The following is a 23,452-nucleotide window of genomic DNA, read 5'->3' as shown; positions in this document are numbered from 1 at the left end:
ATTATTTGTAAGTTTATCGGAGGCGAATCTTTGAGTGATCAACTCTTGTTGCAGGTTCGCTGAACCCGTAGTAATGTGCAACTTCGCTTCAACTGATGATGTATGTTTAGGCGGCAGCCCCTGAATTAAATCGAAGGGACTGCGCCTGCCGCCGACTCCGTCGCTCTTTAGTACTTATGTAGTTTAAAGTACCGGCATGGGTCTTTTTGTAAGTAGTTTTATCCTTGCCATCAACAGCACTACTCTTTTATTCTTGAGGCTTTAACAGAGGATAATTGTATATTGTTGTAAGTCCCGTTGATTACCATCTATTGCATCGCTCATATTTTCAGAGGCTTTTAGATGATAACTTCAGGTATAAAGAGTCTTGAAATTTGCTTGGATTCCAGCGAACCAGCGCTCCCATCGGGAGTAGTAAAAATAGTCGGAGATCTTCATGTCTTCTTGAATTTTAGCAAATCAGCGCTCCCGTCGGGAGTAGTAAAAATAGTCGGAGATCTTCATGTCTTCTTGAATTTCAGCAAACCAGCGCTCCCGTCCGGAGTAGTAAAAATAATCGGAGATCTTCATGTCTTCTTGAATTTCCGCGAACCAGCGCTCCCGAAGGGAGTAGTCAAAATAGTCGAAGATCTTCCAGGAGCACCCGAGTAATTCCAGCGCTGCTGAAAGTGTGTCGGGTCCATCTTTACATAACCATAGAAGATAAATCCATTAAAAACCATAGATGATGAAGCCACCGACCCAGGAGTACATCGGGTCATTTATGTAATATGATATCCATTGATAACCATATGTGATGAAGCCATTGACCCGGGAGTTCATCGGGAGAAGATATATCCAGAGCCGAAGAAGATAAGTCCATCGAGTAATCATAGATGATGAAGCCATTGACCCGGGAATTCATCGGGAGAAGATATATCCAGAGCCGAAGAAGATAAGTCCATCGAGTAATCGAGAGTACTGGAGGTAATGGCGCCTCCCTGCGCATCGGATGTGGCGAAAGGAAGAGGACCACTGAGTTCAACTGCTGCGAGGCCAATGTGGAGGTAGGTCGCATGGTAGACGCAGTCAAAGTAATTGCGCAATCAGAAATAGTTGATGTGGCGAGCGCAGTTGAAATAGTCGCGCGGCCAAAGATAGTCCATGTGACGGGTGCAGTCGAAATAGTTGCGCTACCAAAGATAGTCCATTCGACGGACGCAGTTGAAATAATTGTGCCATCAAAGATAGTTCATTCGGCAGGTGCAGTCGAAATAGTTGCGCCATCAAAGATAATCCATGTGGCCGGTGCATTCGAAATAGTTGCGAGGCCAGAAATAGTTGATGTAGCCACGCGACGCCTGGCCGGCGTGGCTGATGAGGAAGACGTAGCCGAAGTAGTTGCACGGCTAGAAATAGTTGATGTAGCCACGCGGCGCCTAGCTGACGTGGCCGATGAAGATGACGCGGCTGATATGGCTGATTTGCGGCGGGTGAGCATCCGAATATATTGAGTCCGTAATGTCGGGTCTGTGACACGCAAGATCTTAGTACGGTAAGTGCACGACAGCAGGCGCGGTCGTCCGAGCAAAGTACTCGAAACTTTGTTCCGATCTGCAGTTATATTGTAGTGCGCAAAAAACTGCGCTCAAATAATAGCACGACCCAAAAATATTTAGCCAAAATAAATTTTGCAAGTAGTAATTAATTGAAATTATAGCATCTGATATTTTTGTATCGGATTTAGGGGAGTAGTAATCGATGAAGAGGACGTAGTTGAAGTAGCCGCCCAACGCTTGATCCGGAGTAATAGACACGATGGAGTAGTCGAAATTTGATCCGCCGTAGTTGAAGTCGATGGCGACCTTGGCGAAAACTAAATTGGTCATGACGAAATCGAAGTATCTTCCAAGTTATCTATGCAACACGAAGATTTGCTAGAGTACTACTGCGCTGCTGATTCGTTGTCTTCATAGAAGGTGGCGCGGGGTGATACGTCTCCAACGTATCGATAATTTCTTATGTTCCATGCCACTTTATTGATGATACCTACATGTTTTATGCATACTTTATGTCATATTTATGCATTTTCCGGCACTAACCTATTAACGAGATGCCGAAGAGCCAGTTGCTGTTTTCTGCTGTTTTTGGTTTCAGAAATCCTAGTAAGGAAATATTCTCGGAATTGGACGAAATCAACGCCCAGGATCCTATTTTTCCACGAAGCTTCTGGAACACCGGGAGAGAAACGAAGTGGGGCGACGAGGCGGCGACACGCCAGGACGGCGCGGCCCACCCCCTTGCCGCGCGGCCCTGTTGTGTGGGCCCCTCGCGTCGCCCCTAAACCTATCTCCTCCGCCTACTTAAGCCTTCGTCGATAATAACTCCAGTACCGAGAGCCACGATACGGAAAACCTTCCAGAGACGCCGCCGCCGCCAATTCCATCTCGGGGGATTCAGGAGATCGCCTCTGGCACCCTACCGGAGAGGGGAATCATCTCCCGGAGGACTCTTCACTGCCATGGTCGCCTCCGGAGTGATGAGTGAGTAGTTCACCCCTGGACTATGGGTCCATAGCAGTAGCTAGATGGTCGTCTTCTCCTAATTGTGCTTCATTGTTGGATCTTGTGAGCTGCCTAACATGATCAAGATCATCTATCTGTAATGCTACATGTTGTGTTTGTTGGGATCCGATGAATAGAGAATACTATGCTATGTTGATTATCAATCTATTATCTATGTATTGTTTATGATCTTGCATGCTCTCCGTTACTAGTAGAGGCTCTGGCCAAGTTTTTGCTTGTAACTCCAAGAGGGAGTATTTATGCTCGATAGTGGGTTCATGCCTCCATTAAATCTGGGACAGTGACAGAAAGTTCTAAGGTTGTGGATGTGCTGTTGCCACTAGGGATAAAACATCGATGCTATGTCTAAGGATGTAGTTGTTGATTACATTACGCACCATACTTAATGCAATTGTCTGTTGTTTGCAACTTAATACTGGAAGGGGTTTGGATGATAACCTGAAGGTGGACTTTTTAGGCATAGATGCATGCTGGATAGCGGTCTATGTACTTTGTCGTAATGCCCAATTAAATCTCACAATACTCATCATATCATGTATGTGCATGGTCATGCCCTCTTTATTTGTCAATTGCCCAACTGTAATTTGTTCACCCAACATGCTTATTTTTATCGGAGAGACGCCTCTAGTGAACTGTGGACCCCGGTCCATTCTTTTAATCGAATACAATCTACTGCAATACTTGTTCTACTATTTTATGCAAACAATCATCATCCATACTATACATCTAATCCTTTGCTACAGCAAGCCGGTGAGATTGACAACCTCACTGTCACGTTGGGGCAAAGTAATTTGGTTGTGTTGTGCAGGTTCCACGTTGGCGCCGGAATCCCTGGTGTTGCGCCGCACTACACTCCGCCACCATCAACCTTCAACGTGCTTCTTGGCTCCTACTGGTTCGATAAACCTTGGTTTCTTACTGAGGGAAAACTTGCCGCTGTACGCATCACACCTTCCTCTTGGGGTTCCCAACGGACGCGTGCTGTACGCGTATCAAGCTCTTTTTCTGGCGCCGTTGCCGGGGAGATCAAGATACGCTGCAAGGGGAGTCTCCACCTCCAATCTCTTTACTTTGTTTTTGTCTTGCTTTATTTTATTTAGTACTTTGTTTGCTGCACTAAATCAAAATACAAAAAAATTAGTTGCTAGTTTTACTTCATTTGCTATCTTGTTTGCTATATCAAAAATACAAAAAAATTAGTTACTTGCATTTACTTTATCTAGTTTGCTTTATTTACTGTTGCTAAAATGGGTACTCCTGAAAATAATAAGTTGTGTGACTTCACAACCGCAAATAATAATGATTTCTTATGCACACCTATTGCTCCACCTGCTACTACAGCGGAATTCTTTGAAATTAAACCTGCTTTACTGAATCTTGTTATGAGAGAGCAATTTTCTGGTGTTAATTCTGATGATGCTGCTGCCCATCTTAATAATTTTGTTGAATTATGTGAAATGCAAAAGTATAAGGATGTAGATGGTGACATTATAAAATTAAAATTGTTTCCTTTCTCATTAAGAGGAAGAGCTAAAGATTTGTTGCTATCTCTGCCTAAGAATAGTATTGATTCATGGACTAAATGCAAGAATGCTTTTATTGGTAGATATTATCCTCCTGCTAAAATTATATCTTTGAGAAGTAGCATAATGAATTTTAAACAATTGGATAATGAGCATGTTGCACAAGCTTGGGAAAGAATGAAATCTTTAGTTAAAAATTGCCCAACCCATGGACTGACTACTTGGATGATCATCCAAACCTTTTATGCAGGACTGAATTTTTCTTCACGGAATCTATTGGATTCAGCTGCTGGAGGCACCTTTATGTACATCACTCTAGGCGATGCAACAAAGATTCTTGATAATATGATGATTAATTACTCTGAATGGCACACGGAAAGAGCTCCACAAGGTAAGAAGGTAAATTCTGTCGAAGAAACCTCTTCCTTGAGTGATAAGATTGATGCTATTATGTCTATGCTTGTGAATGGTAGGACTAATGTTGATCCTAATAATGTTCCGTTAGCTTCATTGGTTGCTCAAGAAGAACATGTTGATGTGAACTTTATTAAAAATAATAATTTCAACAACAATATTTACCGGAACAATTCTAGTAACAACTATAGGCCATATCCTTATAATAATGGCAACGACTATGGTAATTCTTATGGGAATTCTTACAACAATAATAGGAATACACCCCCTGGACTTGAAGCCATGCTTAAAGAATTTATTAGTACACAAACTGCTTTTAACAAATCTGTTGAAGAAAAGCTTGGGAAAATTGATATACTTGCTTCTAAAGTCGATAGTCTTGCTGCTGATGTTGATCTTTTGAAATCAAAAGTTATGCCTAATGAAAATAATAATAATAAAATTGTTACTACAGCAAATGCCATCCAAGTTAGAATTAATGAGAATATAAGATTGATGGCCGAATTGCGTGCTAGGTGGGAAAGAGAAGAAAATGCTAAAGAAGATAATATAGCTAAAGTTTGGACTATTACCACCACTAGTAATGCTAATGCTCCACATGTTGCTACACCTCCTACTATTAATGGTAAAATAATTGGTGTTGGCAATGTTTCCACTTCTAATGCAAAGCATGAAAAACTGCCTGAAACTGCTAAAACTGCTGAAACTGCCTGTGATAAAACTGCTGAATTTTTTTCCAACATTGGGGACAATGATCTCATTGCTTTAGATTATAATGGTTTGAATTTTGATGATGGCCACATCGCTGAAGTTATAAAGTTCTTACAAAAACTTGCTAAGAGTCCTAATGCTAGTGCTATAAATTTGGCTTTCACAAAACATATTACAAATGCTCTCATAAAAGCTAGAGAAGAGAAACTAGAACGCGAAGCTTCTATTCCTAGGAAGCTAGAGGATGGTTGGGAGCCCATCATTAAGATGAAGGTCAATGACTTTGATTGTAATGCTTTATGTGATCTTGGTGCAAGTATTTCCGTTATGCCAAGAAAGATCTATAATATGCTTGACTTGCCACCATTGAAAAATTGTTATTTGGATGTTAATCTTGCTGATAATTCTACAAAGAAACCTTTGAGGAGAGTTGATAATGTTCGCATTACCGTTAACAATAACCTTGTCCCCGTTGATTTTGTTGTCTTGGATATTGAATGCAATGCATCTTGTCCCATTATATTGGGAAGACCTTTTCTTCGAACTGTTGGTGCTATCATTGATATGAAGGAAGGTAATATTAAATATCAATTTCCTCTCAAGAAAGGTATGGAACACTTCCCTAGAAAGATAATGAAGTTACCTTTTGATTCTATCATTAGAACAAATTATGATGTTGATGCTTCATCTCTTGACAATACTTGATACACACTTTCTGCGCCTAGCTGAAAGGCGTTAAAGAAAAGCGCTTATGGGAGACAACTCATGATTTTTAATACTGCACTTTTATTTTGTATTTGAGTCTTGGAAGTTGTTACTACTGTAGCAACCTCACCTTATCTTAGTTTTGTTGCATTGTTGTGCCAAGTAAAGTCTTTGATAGTAAGGTTCATACTAGATTTGGATTACTGCGCAGAAACAGATTTCTTGCTGTCACGAATCTGGGCCTAATTCTCTGTAGGTAGCTCAGAAAATTATGCCAATTTACGTAAGTGATCCTCAGATATGTACTCAACTTTCATTAAATTTGAGCATTTTCATTTGAGCAAGTCTGGTGCCTCTTAGAAATTCATCTTTACGAACTGTTCTGTTTTGACAGATTCTGCCTTTTATTTTTGCATTGCCTGTTTTGCTATGCTTGATGGATTTTTCTATTCCATTGACTTTCAGTAGCTTTGTGCAATGTCCAGAAGTGTTAAGAATGATTATGTCACCTCTGAACATGTGAATTTTGATTGTGCACTAACCCTCTAATAAGTTGTTTTGAGTTTGGTGTGGAGGAAGTTTTCAAGGATCAAGAGAGGGAGATGATACAATATGATCAAGGAGAGTGAAAGCTCTAAGCTTGGGGATGCCCCGGTGGTTCACCCCTGCATATTTCAAGAAGACTCAAGCATCTAAGCTTGGGGATGCCCAAGGCATCCCCTTCTTCATCGACAACATTATCAGTTTCCTCTAGTAAAACTATATTTTTATTCCATCACATCTTATGTACTTTGCTTGGAGCGTCTGTTTGTTTTTGTTTTTGTTTTGTTTGAATAAAATGGATCCTAGCATTCATTGTGTGGGAGAGACACACACTCCGCTGTTGCATATGGACAAATATGTCCTTAGGCTTTACTCATAGTGTTCATGGCGAAGGTTGAATCTTCTTCGTTAAATTGTTATATGGTTGGAAACGGGAAATGCTACATGTAGTAATTGGTAGAATGTCTTGAATAATTTGATACTTGGCAATTGTTGTGCTCATGTTTAAGCTCTTGCATCATATACTTTGCACATATTAATGAAGAAATACATAGAGCTTGCTAAAATTTTGTTTGCATAATTGGTCTCTCTAAGGTCTAGATAATTTCTAGTAAGGGTCGAACAACAAGGAAGACGGTGTAGAGTCTTATAATGTTTACAATATGTCTTTTATGTGAGTTTTGCTGCACCGGTTCATACTTGTGTTTGTTTCAAATAACCTTGCTAGCCTAAGCCTTGTATTGAGAGGGAATACTTCTCATGCATCCAAAATCCTTGAGCCAAACACTATGCCATTTGTGTTCACCATACCTACCTACTACATGGTATTTCTCCACCATTCCAAAGTAAATTGCTTGAGTGCTACCTTTAAACAATTTAAAATTTAACACCTCTGATTTGTGTCAATGTTTTATAGCTCATGAGGAAGTATGTGGTGTTTATCTTTCAATCTTGTTGGGCAACTTTCATGAATGGAATAGTGGCTTCATCCGCTTATCCAATAATTTTGCAAAAAGAGCTAGCAATGGGATTCCCAATCCCAAGTTAATTAACCTTCATAATGTTACAAAAATAGACACTCCTCCATGGTATGTGATTGATGGACGGCACCCGAGGATTCGGTTAGGCATGGCTTGAGAAAGCAAATGTGGGGAGGAGTGTCATCATAATAAAACTAAAATAAAAAGGCACTCCTTCATGGTATGAGATTGTTGGCAGGCACCCGAGGATTCGGTTAGCCATGGTTTGTGAAAGTAAAGGTTGGAAGGAGTGCCACCCAAAAATAAAAATGTTTCATGGGAGCCGCTCTTTGAAGGTTTGTCTGGCAAGGGGGTTAGAGTACCCGCTACCATTCGTTGACAATAACAAACACCTCTCAAAACTTTACTTTTATGCTCTCTTTATGTTTTCAAAACCAAAGCTCTAGCACAAATATAGCAATCAATGCTTCCCTCTGCGAAGGGCCTTTCTTTTACTTTTATGATGAGTCAGTTCACCTATCTCTCTCCATCTCAAGAAGCAAACACTTGTGTGAACTGTGCATTGATTCCTACATACTTGCATATTGCACTTGTTATATTACTTTATGTTGACAATATCTATGAGATATACATGTTACAAGTTGAAAGCAACCGCTGAAACTTAATCTTCCTTTGTGTTGCTTCAATACCTTTACTTTGAAATTATTGCTTTATGAGTTAACTCTTATGCAAGACTTATTGATGCTTGTCTTGAAAGTACTATTCATGAAAAGTCTTTGCTATATGATTCAGTTGTTTACTCATTACATTACCATTGCTTGGATCGCTGCATTCATTACATGTGCTTACAATATATGATCAAGATTATGATGGCATGTCACTCCAGAAATTATCTTTGTTATCGTTTACCTACTCGGGACGAGCAGGAACTAAGCTTGGGGATGCTGATACGTCTCCAACGTATCGATAATTTCTTATGTTCCATGCTACTTTATTGATGATACCTACATGTTTTATGCATACTTTATGTCATATTTATGCATTTTCCGGCACTAACCTATTAACGAGATGCCGAAGAGCCAGTTGCTGTTTTCTGCTGTTTTTGGTTTTAGAAATCCTAGTAAGGAAATATTCTCGGAATTGAACGAAATCAACGCCCAGGATCCTATTTTTCCACGAAGCTTCTGGAACACCGGGAGAGAAACGAAGTGGGGCGACGAGGCGGCGACACGCCAGGGCGGCGCGGCCCTGTTGTGTGGGCCCCTCGCGTCGCCCCTAAACCTATCTCCTCCGCCTACTTAAACCTTCGTCGATAATAACTCCAGTACCGAGAGCCACGATACGGAAAACCTTCCAGAGACGCCGCCGCCGCCAATCCCATCTCGGGGGATTCAGGAGATCGCCTCCGGCACCCTGCCGGAGAGGGGAATCATCTCCCGGAGGACTCTTCACCGCCATGGTCGCCTCCGGAGTGATGAGTGAGTAGTTCACCCCTGGACTATGGGTCCATAGCAGTAGCTAGATGGTCGTCTTCTCCTAATTGTGCTTCATTGTTGGATCTTGTGAGCTGCCTAACATGATCAAGATCATCTATCTGTAATGCTACATGTTGTGTTTGTTGGGATCCGATGAATAGAGAATACTATGCTATGTTGATTATCAATCTATTATCTATGTGTTGTTTATGATCTTGCATGCTCTCCGTTACTAGTAGAGGCTCTGGCCAAGTTTTTGCTTGTAACTCCAAGAGGGAGTATTTATGCTCGATAGTGGGTTCATGCCTCCATTAAATCTGGGACAGTGACAGAAAGTTCTAAGGTTGTGGATGTGCTGTTGCCACTAGGGATAAAACATCGATGCTATGTCTAAGGATGTAGTTGTTGATTACATTACGCACCATACTTAATGCAATTGTCTGTTGTTTGCAACTTAATACTGGAAGGGGTTTGGATGATAACCTGAAGGTGGACTTTTTAGGCATAGATGCATGCTGGATAGCGGTCTATGTACTTTGTCGTAATGCCCAATTAAATCTCACAATACTCATCATATCATGTATGTGCATGGTCATGCCCTCTTTATTTGTCAATTGCCCAACTGTAATTTGTTCACCTAACATGCTTATTTTTATCGGAGAGACGCCTCTAGTGAACTGTGGACCCCGGTCCATTCTTTTAATCGAATACAATCTACTGCAATACTTGTTCTACTGTTTTCTGCAAATAATCATCATCCACACTATACATCTAATGCTTTGCTACAGCAAGCCGGTGAGATTGACAAACTCACTGTCACGTTGGGGCAAAGTAATTTGGTTGTGTTGTGCAGGTTCCACGTTGGCGCCGGAATTCCTGGTGTTGCGCCGCACTACACTCCGCCACCATCAACCTTCAACGTTCTTCTTGGCTTCTACTGGTTCGATAAAACTTGATTTCTTACCGAGGGAAAACTTGCCGTTGTACGCATCACACCTTCCTCTTGGGGTTCCCAACGGACGCGTGTTGTACGCGTATCACGGGGATCATCGGCGGGAGGATTGGAGGAAAAATTTTGGTCACCGATTTCGCTCATCGCGCGGGGGAGAAGGAAACTGCGTGGGGGAGAAAGAAAATCGCTATTTTGGAGGCGAAATTTTGGTCTCCACCAATGCATGCGCTCGTTTCCACCTCTGCATGCCATAACGGCTTATTGATTGGGCATGGGGGTTACTAGGCGTTTTTCTTGCTGTTTGTTAGGCGTCTCTCGTTAATTACCGAGCAGATTTTTCTGTCCCACGCGATCGCAAATCATCCAATAAGCATATACCTTGATCCCAGAGTTTTTCAAGCCGCGCCCAGTATACAAAAATGGAGGGAGTAACTTCCTAAGACCCCACAAGTAGTAGATTCACGTGGAGGACATAATCAACTCAATCCGTGAATTTTCTGATCGCTGTTCTGATTTTCCTTTCTCTTGATTTCTTTTCCTTCAAAGCATTGGGCTCCGAAAGGTAGGTGCTGCAGCTCCCCATACATGGCGCTTGGACGCCTCTTCTTTGGTAGATTTAATCAACCGAGCACGATAGCTTTTGTGGCGATGAGCGCAACAATGTACTGTAGGCTTTCACGAAACCGGATCCGATCTTTCCGATCTCCCGACGTGGTGTTGATTTTCAGCTTGACGATGAATTGAGATTTGAAGGTTGACGATGCGGTAAGGGGTCTCGCCCGGATCACAAAATCCAGTCGCCGCGCTTCCCACAAACGGCGCCAATTGACGAGGTGGTTCCTCGGTAATGCCCACCACGAGGGGTTTGGATTTAGAGAAAGGCGATGATGGAGGTTCCGGGAGCGAGACGGTACACGACGTACCCAGGTTCACGTCCCCGCGGTGGAGGATCGCTACGTCCTGCTACAATCCAGTATGTAATAATATGAGTACAGGGGACCGCCATAGGCGGAGTTGTTGTATCTAGTCTAGTTCTAAACTGCGGGTTACGATTTCTAGGCATGTCGCCTCTACGTTTTATGTTTCTAATCGCCCCCCTAAGGGGTGCCCCTGTCTGCCTTTATATATCAGCCAAGCTAGAGTTTACAAGAGTCCTAGTAGGAGTCGTGTTGGAGTCTTCTTTCTTTGTAGTCCAAGTTGATAACGCGTGCATGTCCAGCTTGTCGAGTTCTTGGGCTGGTCCAGCTTCATAGTTTGCACCGGGTATGGCAATGTCGAGTACCCAAAGGGTTATGCCCACATCAACAGGTTTTGCCGAGCCGCGATTTCCGTGTTCGGACATCATTATTGTAGGGAGCCAAATATTGAGGATACAAGGCGGCTCTTGTCTATCAACGAGTCTAGAGGGTTCCCAGGAATGATTGGCAGCATAGATTGCATGCACTGAGAGTGGAAGAACTGTCCATTTGATGGCAGAGTCAGTATAGCGGGCATGCAGATGGATGGACTGTCATTCTTGAAGCTGTCATATCTCAAGATTTATGGATTTGGCATTCATTCTTTGGCATGGTCGGTTCCAACAATAACATCAATGTGTTACACCGATCACCAGTTTTCAACAGGCTCATGCAAGGCAAAGCTCCTCGGGTGAGCTATGAGGTCAATGTAAATGAATATGACAAGCCATATTATCTTGCTGATGGCATCTACCTTGACTGTAGCACACTGGTGAAAACTGTCTGTAATCCAAACTCCGAGAAAACGAGGAGGTTTGCTAAGATGCAAGAGGCTTGCAGGAAAGATGTGGAGCGCAGATTTGGTGTGTTCCAAGTTCGGTGGGCAATCCGTCACCCGGCCAGAACATGGTCGCTGAAGACCATGCATGAGGTGATGACATGCTGCGTGATCATGCACAACATGATCGTTGAGAACGAGCGTCCTGATGGCCGCAATGAGAACCACGTGGGAATTTCAAGGTGAGCTGGTTGCGCCACTCCTTGTGGCTTTATCTTGGGAGAACTATCTGCATATGAATGTAGAAGAGCACTGATGAGAACGTGTGCAAACGGCTGCAGACGGATCTGATTGAGCATCAGTGGGCATTGGCTGATCATGAAGACCATGCCTAGAGGAATACCATCTTATTTTCATGTAGACTTTTTAAATTTTGAATGTAATAACTATGACTTCATTGAAACTCTATATTTTGTTGTTTTCAAACTTCATAATTCATGCCGACGTGGAAATGCGTCGGATCGCTGGAGTCACCCCCAGGCGCAACAGACGAAGGACAAAAACGGACTTTCCCGCGTCCACCGCGCGACGCAAATAGACGCTCGCGGATACTGATTTGCGTAGCGCCGCTGGAGATGCCCTTACCCGCGCGATGTCGGGAGTTTATCACAGACAAGCAGGAGGGCGCGAGTGTGTGGATCGATCGGGATGGTTTTTGTACGTTTGCTCGAGTCGGGGCGGACAGCAGCAGCTTGGGCGCGCCCCCGGTTCGGCTGGGGCAGGAGCCGCGCGCGCGCGTACTGCGGGAACATGGCCTACCGACCGCGTTCCGGAATGCCGCCGCGCTCCCTCGCGCCCTGCTCCCGCGGCCTGCGGTACGCACGCTATAGCCGGAGGCGGCTCGCGTCGGCGCTCGCATGATCGTATGGGGCCTAGCTCGTACTACCAGTACAGCGCAAAGAAGCAAGCCGATCGGCGCCCATCGAGTGCAATCATGTGAACTCGGATGGATTCGGGATCGGATCAAGCCTGCAAGCAACCATTCCAGAGCCTGCGTCGTATGTGCGGCATCTCGTCGTCTTTTCCTCGTCGTGAGCAGGATCGGGGCAGGCAGCCAGCTTTGGAAATTAGTTGATCGCCTGCTGGTAGCATAAAGGATAATTCTTCGGCATCTGGGAATTCTAGATTCGCAGCCTAGACTAATTAACTAGGGTGCACGCAGCGGTAGCACAGGTATTATCCTGATAATCGAAGTGTGGATAAGCACTACTACTCTACAGGTCTTCGTCAAACAATAATAAGGTGAAGCTGACCGCTTCTCGCTCTTCCGTTTCTCGTGCTTTCGTTTCCGTTTAGTATCCTAGCGCGCTGCTGAAGGACCTGTGGAGCTTACTAGCATCGCGAGAGCGTGGAAGACCCATGCTACCTCTGTTCTGAAAATAGAGAAAGTTTCGACACTAATTATTAAACAGAAGGCAGAGAAATAGAAGAAGATGAAGAAAGCTTGCAAACCACAGTGAGCTAAAAAAGGAAAGAGGCTAGCAATATCTCCCGACAACACCATAGAAAGCCCCCGAACCCACATGATCATCGGTACTAGAATCGATTGAATAAAAGAAAGCTCTAAAACAGTTCGCAAGATTTCAAAATAACATCAGTCTCTTTAATTTCAAAAGCACGTGAATAGTGGAATAGGCTTGCCCTACCGTGCTAGGGACTGGAATATAACATATGTGAAGTTGTGAACCGAAGCCACGACAATAGATTCCAAGATGCCCTACATGCTTGTGAGATCAAAGAGATTCACCACAAAAATAGAAGCATCACTTGGAGCAACGAGAGGGAATATCCTACTACGAGCAAAAACTTCATGCTTTCTTTTGCAACAATGAGTGGGATTTTCACTTTGACACACATGTCATCAATGCGCTATCCCCCGCCCTCTCCGATCGTTGCCCCCTCTTGCTCAAGCAACTTTTATTTAGAGGTAAGGTCATAGCCATGTGTTAAAATAACAACGTCTTAATGGCAAGGTTAAACAGTGCTGAAAGACAGCTTACACACATCGAAAACAAGAAAAAAGATGAAAAAAACAAAGCTTGTTCATCAAGACCTTCGTCCAACTCCGCGATCCGACCGGAGCAGAAGCAGAGTCGGTAAGAAGCACGCCCATAAGGAACTTAGGCCCTCGTCAACCTTGGGGAGGCCAGCCATGTCGCACTGCCATCTTCCACCTCTGAAGAAAGTACCTTACTTTCTCGCCCTGGATCGAAAGGACCCGCACCCGTCGAGAGGTGGAGTACCTCCCCTGAGCATGCAAGGGAAATGATAGACACGGTGCCACGAAGACTACAGGCACTACCACCTCAACGCCGCCACCCATAGACTTCACCGCTGCATGCATCACCAACCGCCGCACCGAGACGCAAACTGCCAGGCAAAGTCGCCAATGAAGAAACAATGAGAAGATAGGGCTAGTGCCATCGGGCCTGGCCAAGAGCCGCCAAAAAAGCTCGCCCAAAGCAGAGCTTTGTGAGCACCACCACATGAAGAGAGCAAACGCAACCAGCTACCACCCACCACCGCTGAGATCATCCACCAGACCCGCTGCCTCAAGGCAACACCTTCAAGAAGGGTACGAGCGCCGCCGCTGCCCAAACCGAAGCTTTGGGTTTTCAGCCGAGACATGTAGGAAAGGGTGGAGGGTATAAAAAACCCTAAAGTCGCCTTCAATAAGGAGAACGATGCGTAGCATCCGCGACGCCGTGGCCGTCACCGTCGGACAAGATTTCCCCCGGTTAGCCCTACCTCCGGTCCACCTAGGGGTGGGCATAAAAAAACTGAGCACCGAGCACCAAACCAAACTAACCGGATCCGAAACCAAGTACACCGAAACCGAGTTAACCGAAAACAATTTTGGTGCTTAAATAGAAAAAACAAATTTATATTAACAAATTCAGTTTTGACCATATGTTAACCAAAATTACCCTAAAAACCGAGATACCGCTAACACATAGCATAATTCTCATACAAAGCTTCACTGTCAATCTTCACTGTCTATCGTTTCAACTAATTTCTCAGCCCAACAAGCAAAATCCAAACAGGCCGAAGTCCCAAACTCCACGTACGACATCACATGTGGTCATATGGTTCGCGCACTAGTAGAAAACCTCTCATCCATCTAAGCCTTTAGTACCGGTTCCCTTACGAACCGGTACTAAAGGGGGCATTAATACCGGTTCCGTGCGTGGGACATCAATACCGGTTCGTTATGGACCTTTAATACCGGTTCGTAACACGAACCGGTATTAAAGGGTTTGGGCCCGATTTCCAGGCGGTGGTGGGGCCAGGGTTGCACCTTTAGTACCGGTTCGTGTAAGGAACCGGTACTAAAGGGTCTGTGCCCTATATGAGCGTGCGGCAGTGCCCGAGCTCCCTGCATATCTCATTCTCACTTCTCCTCACATTTCCAAATATTTTGCACCTCTCACACTCCAATAATCTTTATTTTTCTCCACCATTTTAACAAGATTAACGGCATACATCTATCCAAGGGTTAGCAATATCATCCTTCCTTCCGGCGTTCCTAATTTAGCTCAGTTCTTTGGTAGTTTTAACTCGTACTATTTTTGTAGTGCAAGCAAGGTGTTCGATGAAATGCCTAAGTTAGTGATTTTATTTTTTTATATGCAATTTGAGCTGAAATTATGGTATGTTTTGTAGGTTTTAATTAATATCATCCCCGTCCTTACCGCTGTCGATCGCCAATTGTCGTCCCTAGCCGGCACGGTACCACCTCGGTGAGCCCCTCTTCTTTTTTATAAAAAACAATTAGTTTTATGTGATGAACTTGAATATTAATTAAGTTGGTCACTCATATATCCATGATGTTGTGTATTTAATGATTTTTGATATACATATAAAAAGCAGATGAGTCGACAATGGATGTACGGTGACCGGTGCCATCCCGAGTTCATTACTGGCATGCATTATTTTCTCAACGTGGCTGAGGCAAACATGCGGTCAAATGGTTTCATGTATTGTCCATGTAGTTCCTGTAAGAATATGAAGGATTACTCTACCTCGAAGACCCTTCACGTCCACCTGCTGGAGAATGGTTTCATGCCCAGCTATAATTGTTGGACCAAGCACGGAGAAAGAGGGGTTATATTGGAAGACAACGAAGAAGAAGAGGATAGTGACAACTATCCCTTATTCACTGAAGACGGTGGTAGTAGAATGGGGGAAGACGAAGCTGAAGAAGAGCCCATTTTCGATGAGCCGATTTTTGATGACCCGGATGACGATTTGGGTCGGGCTATTCTTGATGCGAAGATGAACTGCGGAAATGAAAAGGAGAGGTTGAAGTTGGAGAAAATGTTAGAGGATCACAACAAACTGTTGTACCCAAATTGTGAAAATGGTCAGAAAAAGCTGGGTACCACGCTGGAATTGCTGCAGTGGAAGGCAGAGAATGGTACTTCTGACAAGGGATTTGAAAAGTTGCGGAAAATAATACAGAAGATGCTTCCAGGGGAGAACGTGTTGCCCTCTAGCACGTACGAAGCAAAGAAGGTTGTCTGCCCTCTAGGATTAGAGGTTCAGAAGATACATGCATGCATCAAGGACTGCATCCTCTACCGCGGGGAGTACGAGAATTTGAATGCATGCCCGGTATGTAGTGCATTGAGGTATAAGATCAGGCGAGATGACCCTGGCGATGTTGAGGGTGAGTCCACCCCCAGGAAGAGGGTTCCTGCGAAGGTGATGTGGTATGCTCCTATAATACCACGGTTGAAACGTTTGTTCCAGAACAAAGAGCATGCCAAGTTGTTGCGATGGCACAAAGAGGACCGTAAGAAAGATGTGATCTTGAGACACCCCGCCGACGGGTCGCAGTGGAGAAAAATCGACAGAGAGTTCAAGTCATTTTCAGATGACGCAAGGAACTTAAGATTTGGTCTAAGTACAGATGGCTTTAATCCTTTCGGGAGCGAGCTCCGATCCTAGCTTTGGCCGGTGATTCTATGTATCTATAACCTTCCTCCTTGGTTGTGCATGAAGCGGAAGTTCATTATGATGCCAGTGCTCATCCAGGGCCCGAAGCAACCCGGCAACGACATTGATGTGTACCTGAGGCCATTGGTTGAAGAACTTTTAGAGTTGTGGCGTGACGAAGGTGTACCTATGTGGGATGAGCACGAACAAAAGGAATTTAACCTACGAGCATTGTTATTTGTAACCATCAATGATTGGCCTGCTCTTGGTAACATTTCAGGGCAGTCAAACAAGGGATACAATGCATGCACACACTGTTTAGGTGAGACTGATAGTAATTATTTGGGAAACAAGAATGTGTACCTGGGGCATCGTCGATTTCTTCCAAAACAACATCACGTAAGAAAGAGAGGAAAGCATTTCGGAGGTGAGGCAGATAACCGAACGAAGCCTACCCGCCCTAATGGGGAAGTTATATATGATATGGTCAAGGATTTAAAAGTGATCTTTGGAAAGGGTCCCGGCGGACAATCTGTTCCGCATGATGTTGACGGACACGTACCCATGTGGAAGAAGAAGTCGATATTTTGGGAGCTACCCTACTGGAAATTCTTAGAGGTTCACTCTGCAATCGACGTGATGCACGTGACGAAAAATCTTTGCGTGAACCTGCTAAACTTCTTGGGCGTGTATGGGAAGACAAAAGATACACCGGATGCACGACAGGACCAGCAAAGTATCCACGAAGGAAACAACCTGAATCCAGAGAAGTATCAAGGTCCTGCCAGCTATGCTCTTACCAAAGAGGAGAAGGAGATCTTTTTTGAAGTCCTGAGTAGTGATGGCGTGTAACTCACACGTTCGTTGGGAACCCCAAGAGGAAGGTATGATGCGCACAGCAGCAAGTTTTCCCTCAGAAAGAAACCAAGGTTTATCGAACCAGGAGGAGCCAAGAAGCACGTTGAAGGTTGATGGCGGCGGGATGTAGTGCGGCGCAACACCAGGGATTCCGGCGCCAACGTGGAACCTGCACAACACAACCAAAGTACTTTGCCCCAACGAAACAGTGAGGTTGTCAATCTCACCGGCTTGCTGTAACAAAGGATTAACCGTATTGTGTGGAAGATGATTGTTTGCAGAAAACAGTAGAACAAGTATTGCAGTAGATTGTATTTCAGTATAGAGAATTGGACCGGGGTCCACAGTTCACTAGAGGTGTCTCTCCCATAAAATAAACAGCATGTTGGGTGAACAAATTACAGTTGGGCAATTGACAAATAAAGAGGGCATGACCATGCACATACATATTATGATGAGTATAGTGAGATTTAATTGGGCATTACGACAAAGTACATAGACCGCCATCCAACTGCATCTATGCCTAAAAAGTCCACCTTCAGGTTATCATCCGAACCCCCTCCAGTATTAAGTTGCAAAGCAACAGACAATTGCATTAAGTATGGTGCGTAATGTAATCAACAACTACATCCTTAGACATAGCATCAATGTTTTATCCCTAATGGCAACAGCACAACACAACCTTAGAACTTTCTCGTCCTTGTCCCGGTGTCAATGCAGGCATGAACCCACTATCGAGCATAAATACTCCCTCTTGGAGTTACAAGCATCTACTTGGCCAGAGCATCTACTAGTAACGGAGAGCATGCAAGATCATAAACAACACATAGACATAACTTTGATAATCAACATAACAAGTATTCTCTATTCATCGGATCCCAACAAACGCAACATATAGAATTACAGATAGATGATCTTGATCATGTTAGGCAGCTCACAAGATCCGACAATGAAGCACAATGGGGAGAAGACAACCATCTAGCTACTGCTATGGACCCATAGTCCAGGGGTAGACTACTCACACATCACTCTGGAGGCGACCATGGCGGCGTAGAGTCCTCCGGGAGATGATTCCCCTCTCCGGCAGGGTGCCAGAGGCGATCTCCTGGATCCCCCGAGATGGGATCGGCGGCGGCGGCGTCTCTGGAAGGTTTTCCGTATCGTGGCTCTCGGTACTGGGGGTTTCGCAACGGAGGCTTTAAGTAGGTGGAAGGGCAGGTCAAGAGGCGGCACGAGGGCCCCACACCACAGGGCCGCGCGGCCAAGGGGGGGGCCACGCCGCCCTAGGGTCTGGGCACCTCGTGGCCCCACTTCGTCTCCTCTTCGGACTTCTGGAAGCTTCGTGGCAAAATAGGACCCTGGGCGTTGATTTCGTCCAATTCCGAGAATATTTCCTTACTAGGATTTCTGAAACCAAAAACAGCAGAAACAAAGAATCGGCACTTCGGCATCTTGTTAATAGGTTAGTTCCGTAAAATGCACGAATATGACATAAAGTGTGCATAAAACATATAGATAACATCAATAATGTGGCATGGAACATAAGAAATTATCGATACGTCGGAGACGTATCAGCATCCCCAAGCGTAGGTCTGCTCGTCCCGAGCAGGTAAAAGCGATAACACGAGATAATTTACGGAGTGACATGCCATCATAACCTTGATCATACTATTTGTAAAGCATATGTAGTGAATGCAGCGATCAAAACAATGTATATGACATGAGTAAACAAGTGAATCATATAGCAAAGACTTTTCATGAATAGCACTTCAAGACAAGCATCAATAAGTCTTGCATAAGAGTTAACTCATAAAGCAATAATTCAAAGTAAAGGCATTGAAGCAACACAAAGGAAGATTAAGTTTCAGCGGTTGCTTTCAACTTATAACATGTATATCTCATGGATATTGTCAACATAGAGTAATATAATAAGTGCAATAAGCAAGTATGTAGGAATCAATGCACAGTTCACACAAGTGTTTGCTTCTTGAGGTGGAGAGAAATAGGTGAACTGACTCAACATTGAAAGTAAAAGAATGGTCCTCCATAGAGGAAAAGCATCGATTGCTATATTTGTGCTAGAGCTTTGATTTTGAAAACATGAAACAATTTTGTCAACGGTAGTAATAAAGCATATGTATCATGTAAATTATATCTTACAAGTTGCAAGCCTCATGCATAGTGTACTAATAGTGCCCGCACCTTGTCCTAATTAGCTTGGACTACTGGATCATCGCAATGCACATGTTTTAACCAAGTGTCACAAAGGGGTACCTCTATGCCGCCTGTACAAAGGTCTAAGGAGAAAGCTCGCATTGGATTTCTCGCTATTGATTATTCTCAACTTAGACATCCATACCGGGACAACATAGACAACAGATAATGGACTCCTCTTTTATGCATAAGCATGTAACAACAATTAATAATTTTCTCATATGAGATTGAGGATATATGTCCAAAACTGAAACTTCCACCATGGATCATGGCTTTAGTTAGCGGCCCAATGTTCTTCTCTAACAATATGCATGCTTAACCATAAGGTGGTAGATCGCTCTTACTTCAGACAAGACGAACATGCATAGCAACTCACATGAAATTCAACAAAGAGTAGTTGATGGCGTCCCCAGTGAACATGGTTATCGCACAACAAGCAACATAATAAGAGATAAAGTGCATAAGTACATATTCAATACCACAATAGTTTTTAAGCTATTTGTCCCATGAGCTATATATTGCAAAGGTGAATGATGGAATTTTAAAGGTAGCACTCACGCAATTTACTTTAGAATGGCGGGAAATACCATGTAGTAGGTAGGTATGGTGGACACAAATGGCATAGTGGTTGGCTCAAGTATTTTGGATGCATGAGAAGTATTCCCTCTCGATACAAGGTTTAGGCTAGCAAGGCTTATTTGAAACAAACACAAGGATGAACCGGTGCAGTAAAACTCACATAAAAGACATATTGAAAACATTATAAGACTCTACACCGTCTTCCTTGTTGTTCAAACTCAATACTAGAAATTATCTAGACCTTAGAGAAACCAAATATGCAAACCAAATTTTAGCATGCTCTATGTATTTCTTCATTAATGGGTGCAAAGCATATGATGCAAGAGCTTAAACATGAGCACAACAATTGCCAAGTATCACATTACCCAAGACATTTATAGCAATTACTACATGTATCATTTTCCAATTCCAACCATATAACAATTTAACGAAGAAGAAACTTCGCCATGAATACTATGAGTAGAAACTAAGGACATACTTGTCCATATGCTACAGCGGAGCATGTCTCTCTCCCATAAAGTGAATGCTATGATCCATTTTATTCAAACAAAACAAAAAAACAAAAACAAACCGACGCTCCAAGAAAAGCACATAAGATGTGATGGAATAAAAATATAGTTTCAGGGGAGGAACCTGATAATGTTGTCGATGAAGAAGGGGATGCCCAAGGCATCCCCAAGCTTAGACGCTTGAGTCTTCTTAATATATGCAGGGGTGAACCACCGGGGCATCCCCAAGCTTAGAGCTTTCACTCTCCTTGATCATGTTGCATCATACTCCTCTCTTGATCCTTGAAAACTTCCTCCACACCAAACTTAGAACAACTCATTAGAGGGTTAGCGACAATAAAAATTAACATGTTCAGAGGTGACACAATCATTCTTAACACTTCTGGACATTGCATAAAGCTACTGGACATTAATGGATCAAAGAAATTCATCCAACATAGCAAAAGAGGCAATGCGAAATAAAAGGCAGAATCTGTCAAAAACAGAACAGTTCGTATTGACGAATTTTATCGAGGCACCAGACTTGCTCAAATGAAAATGCTCAAATTGAATGAAAGTTGTGTACATATCTGAGGATTACTCACGTAAATTGGCATAATTTTCTGAGTTACCTACAGGGAAAACAGCCCAGATTCGTGACAGCAAAGAAATCTGTTTCTGCGCAGTAATCCAAATCTAGTATGAACTTCTCTATCAACGACTTTACTTGGCACAACAAAACACTAAACTAAGATAAGGAGAGGTTGCTACAGTAGTAAACAACTTCCAAGACCCAAAATAAAAACAAAGTGCTGTAGGTAAAAACATGGGTTGTCTCCCATAAGCGCTTTTCTTTAACGCCTTTCAGCTAGGCGCAGAAAGTGTGTATCAAGTATTATCGAGAGATGGTGTATCGTTATCACAAGCTCCCCCATCCGTGGTGGTACTAAGGGCTTTATCAATTTTAGGCCTATAGTAATATTTCTTTGGTTTAGGCACTTTAGAGACATACATAAACTTTTGCTCCTTACCCACATAAGCTTTCTCCTTATATTTAAGAGAAGAAAATGTTGAACCCAAGGTTCCCATAGCTTTTTCAAGTTCATCAATCCTATTAATTCGATCATCATGGACAACACAAGTTACTAGGACACTAATTCTTTCATCAATTCCTCCTAAGGATTTATCAAGTTCATCAGTTTTATCAAGTAACATTTCCAATTTAGTTTCAACACTTGGAAATTTTTTTCTCTATGGTTTCCAATTTTTTTATAACATCTTCAAGAGAGATTTCAGTTTTAACTTCATCAACAGGGGGTATTCCAAATAGACTTTCAATAATGCAGCTAGCTTCTAATGCAGGAGTACTTAAGAAGTTACCTCCTGCGAGACAATCAAGAACATACCTATTCCAGCTAGAGATACCAACATAAAAATTCCTGAGTAAAATAGTGGTGGAGTGTTTCTTAGTGCACCTATTATGGGCATTACTAATTCTATACCAAGCATCTCTTAAACATTCTCCCCCTTGTTGCTTAAACGAACGAACTTCAACTTAGGGATTACTCATTTTAGCAATAGTAGATAAAGCAAACTAGATAAAGTAAATGCAAGTAACTAATTTTTTTGTGTTTTTGATATAGCAAACAAGATAGCAAATAAAGTAAAACTAGCAACTAATTTTTTTGTATTTTGATTTAGTGCAGCAAACAAAGTAGTAAATAAAACTAAGCAAGACAAAAACAAAGTAAAGAGATTGAGAAGTGGAGACTCCCCTTGCAGCGTGTCTTGATCTCCCCGGCAACGGCGCCAGAAAAAGAGCTTGATGGCGTGTAACTCACACGTTCGTTGGGAACCCCAAGAGGAAGGTATGATGCGCACAGCAGCAAGTTTTCCCTCGTAAAGAAACCAAGGTTTATCGAACCAGGAGGAGCCAAGAAGCACGTTGAAGGTTGATGGCGGCGGGATGTAGTGCGGCGCAACACCGTGGATTCCGGCGCCAACGTGGAACCTGCACAACACAACCAAAGTACTTTGCCCCAACGAAACAGTGAGGTTGTCAATCTCACCGGCTTGCTGTAACAAAGGATTAACCGTATTGTGTGGAAGATGATTGTTTGCAGAAAACAGTAGAACAAGTATTGCAGTAGATTGTATTTCAGTATAGAGAATTGGACCGGGGTCCACAGTTCACTAGAGGTGTCTCTCCCATAAAATAAACAGCATGTTGGGTGAACAAATTACAGTTGGGCAATTGACAAATAAAGAGGGCATGACCATGCACATACATATTATGATGAGTATAGTGAGATTTAATTGGGCATTACGACAAAGTACATAGACCGCCATCCAACCGCATCTATGCCTAAAAAGTCCACCTTCAAAGTTATCATCCGAACCCCTCCAGTATTAAGTTGCAAAGCAACAGACAATTGCATTAAGTATGGTGCGTAATGTAATCAACAACTACATCCTTAGACATAGCATCAATGTTTTATCCCTAGTGGCAACAACACAACACAACCTTAGAACTTTCTGTCACTGTTCCAGGTGTCAATGCAGGCATGAACCCACTATCGAGCATAAATACTCCCTCTTGGAGTTACAAGCATCTACTTGGCCAGAGCATCTACTAGTAACGGAGAGCATGCAAGATCATAAACAACACATAGACATAACTTTGATAATCAACATAACAAGTATTCTCTATTCAT

Source organism: Lolium perenne, chromosome 7 (genome assembly GCF_019359855.2).
Source record: "Lolium perenne isolate Kyuss_39 chromosome 7, Kyuss_2.0, whole genome shotgun sequence".
Lineage (NCBI taxonomy): Eukaryota > Viridiplantae > Streptophyta > Magnoliopsida > Poales > Poaceae > Lolium > Lolium perenne.
This window is presented reverse-complemented; position numbering follows the sequence as displayed.